Consider the following 3724-nt stretch of genomic DNA (forward strand, 5'->3'; position numbering starts at 1 on the left):
CTAAGTCCACAGCAAACCAACAAATCCAAACCAGTTGCCTTCAAGTTCACACCAGAGGGTGTTCAATGACTGCAACTTTTCAGAAGTTTGTAGTTGGTGTTAGGTACCATCCAGTCGGTTCTGACCCATCGCAACCCTGTGTGCTGCAGAATGAAACACCGCCCAGTCCTGCACCACTCTGACAATTGTTCCCGTGCTTGAGCCCATCTTCGCAGCCTTGGTGTCAATCCATCTCCCTGAGGCTCTTGGCCCCTTTCACTGCCCCGCTACTTTCCCAAACATAAGATCCTGTCCTGCCGACAAATCCAAACAAAGTACGTAAGCGGATCATCAGGATCTTCTTCTCAAATACCTCTGGGTGGATTGCAAGTGCGACCTTTTCCTTAGTATCTGAACTCTTCAATGTTCATACCCCCTGGAAGCGCAGAACGCACAGCCATTTCATCTCTTTCCCCCTTAGGCAAAAGTTTGTTCCCAAATTGTGCCTGGGACTTGCATGCCATGCGCGGAACACCGCCACCACTAGAGGGCAGAGAAAAACCTTCTTAGAATACAAGTGCCTCTGAGACAAATTTTATTCAGTACCTGCAGGAAGGACACAGGTTGAATTGCTATCTCAGCCGCATTCACCTGAGGAGGGCAAAGAGAGGATGCTTTTGTTTATACACTGGCTTTTCTAGAAAACATCATTCTCTTGTTGGAATATGAATTAAATTGGAGGACTACTAAAGGTGCTTATTCTGGTTCCCCCTGTCCCATACTCGTGTAAACAAACAACCCCAAAAAAACAGAGCAATGTATACACTACTTTATCATATAGCCCTAGTTGTTATTTAAATGTTTTCCATTCAGAAACTCCTTTGTAAAAATTAACATGGTAGTTATTAGAATTTGGGAGCAAAAAAGAATTAAAGAGCTTACCACTTGCCTTTTGATGTCAGACGGTAAAGAATACAGCTCCGGCAGAGACGTGGGCAAAGTTTCATCTTGTGACTCCAGCACTGACGATCGGTGTAAGATGAATTCTTGCCCTGATTCATCCTGACAAACACAAATAAGGTGCCAGTTATGACCCTGGGGGACCCTGGTCCCAAACTCACCGCCATCGACTTGATTTTGACTCACAGCAACTCTAGGAAAGATGCCTGATTCGGGAATTGATAAGCCATCTCGGCGACATGAATCCTGATGCACTCATTTGTTGGCTTACTCTTTCATTGTTCATTATTTTATTTTTTTCATTATTTTACTTTAAAAATTAAAAAATATTTTATTTTATTTTTCATTATTTTATTTTCATTTCAAAATTTGTTTCATTTTTAATTCAATTATTTTATTTGGACTTCATTTTTTCATCTTTGTTCATCTTCAGCCATTTTTATATCTCCGGGTCCCTGGTGGCTTAGTGGGCTACGAGTTGGTTTGCTAATGACAAGGTCAGTAGTTTGAACACGCCAGCTGCTCCGCTGGGGGCTCTTTGCTCCCGTAAAATTTTACAGCCATGGAAATTCAGAGGGACAGTTCTACGCTGTCCTACAGGGTCACCATGAGGCACTATTGACTTGATGACAGGGTTCTTCAATCCCTGCCAGGTGAGGCCAGGGGAACTACAATGATGCTGTGGGTGTGCCGACCAAGGGCACATGGTAAGAACGCCACACTCACTTTCACATAGTCCAGCTTCTTAGATTATTTGATCAGCATACGGTGAAAAGTGTACCATGCTGACACAAACATGTCCTGATTTAAAATCATGCAGGGTCCCTTGATTCTGTTTGAATGGCTGCAACTTGGTCAACATACAGGTTCTCCTTGAGCACAACCAAGTGTTCTGGTACGCCCATTATTTTCCATGCTATCCATATTTTCTTATGACTCACACAATGTAAATCTTTTGCGTAGTCAATATAACACAGGAAACCTCTTTCGAATAGCCTCAGCTCTCAGCCCCAATCCATCTGATAACAGCAACGCCATCCCTCATTCTAAGCACCCTTCTGACCCCCCGCATACATTTCTGGCAGTTTCCTGTCAATGTACTGTTGCAAGCATTCTTAAAGTTATTTTCAGCCCACTTTTACGTGAGTATTATTCATATTGCTTGACAATTTCTTGATTTGGTTGTAGGACCTCTCTTTGGAATGTACGAAAACTAGGACCGTGTCCAATTGATTGACCAGAGAGGTTTCTTTCTTCCAAGTTTCTTGGCCTACATGAGGGAGCACTTAGAGTGTTCCATTTGCTTATGGAGCTATGCCAATTGGTATTCTGTTTATTCTGAGACCAAACCTTTTCCACCAATATCTCCAGTGCTCACCATCACTGAATTATCCATGTAGCTTCCTTTTTCATGGAAAACTACGTCTGCCACATAAGACAAGGATGAGTCAGTCCGAGGGCTAATTTCAATAACTCGTTTATAGTCTTTATTTGTATTGATGAAGATGGGTGTGTTCAGTGCTGCTGTGGCTTTTAAATTGGTCCCTATGTGTCTCTCTTTGTAACGAGAGAAGTGACTATCAGCTTTGGAGTTCTGCTCTTTGACTAGGCCCTGCTATGACTCTCCTTGCCAACAGCATCCCCTCTGTGTCTGCTGAAATACAAAATCTCTCCATGTTATCCAAGCCCCTGTGAGCTACCAGCTTACTTCAATAAGCATCGATGCATAATGAAAAAAAACCCAAACAAACCAATCAACCTACCCTGAGGCAGCACCTGCCCGTTAAAGTATGAAGCAGAATGGATCAGTCGAAGAGGAAAGGTTCAGGGAATTTTTTGTTTATTACAGCAGATAATCATTAGTTTTAAACCTGCAGGAAAATGGAAGTCAAGGGAGTAATTGTCAAGGAAAGGAAAAAAATTATCTTGTGAGTTATTTGGTTAAATGGAGCTTGTGGCAGATTAGAGAAATATGGGGATGAAAAATGAGCCAAAGGGAATAACTTAATAATGGAGTGTATGTTTCAAAAAATATAACATGAAAACTGCTTTTCCTTTATATTTTGTCTCTGGAAATAATGGATATCGATGGAGCACAGGTAGAAGTTTTAGGAAGAGATTTTGACCTCCAATGACAGGTACGGTTTTCAAACCAAGAGTTCAATCCAGTTTCACCTCGAATTCTCGTGGGTGACAAAGCTATCTCACATCAGCGGAGACCGTGAAGATCTTGGCCAGGTCTCAAAAACAAGAAGCAATCCCCTTTGATGCCAATGCACAGTGACCCTGTGGGACAGGGTAGAGCTATCCCTGTGGGTTTCAGAGACTGTAGCTCTTTACTGGAGTAGAAAGCCCAGCCTATCTTCCTCAGAGCAGCTTGGGGTTTCAAACTGCTGACCTTATAGTTAGCAGCCCAAACTATGACCACTACACAACAGGGTGCTCTTTGGAAGCCAATTCTTTTTCTTTTTTTGGTGGGGGGTGTGTGAATAACATGATCTTTTATTTATTTTTTTTAAATAATCCTTTTATTAGGGGCTCATACAACTCATCACAATCTGTACATACGTCATCTGTGTCCAGCACTTTAGTACATATGTTGACTTCATCATTCTTACGACACCCGCTTTCCACTTGAGCCCCTGGTTTCAGTTCATTTTTCCCTCTCCCTCCCCGCTTCCCCCCGAGCACCCGATAATTTATAATTTATTATTATTTTATCATATCTTACCCCATCCCACGTCTCCCTCACCCACTTCTCTGCCGTCCGTCCCCCAGGGAGGAG

This window comes from Echinops telfairi, unplaced genomic scaffold, assembly GCF_000313985.2.
Source record: "Echinops telfairi isolate 266 unplaced genomic scaffold, ASM31398v2 ScPeMD7_24;HRSCAF=84, whole genome shotgun sequence".
In the NCBI taxonomy this organism is placed as follows: domain Eukaryota; kingdom Metazoa; phylum Chordata; class Mammalia; order Afrosoricida; family Tenrecidae; genus Echinops; species Echinops telfairi.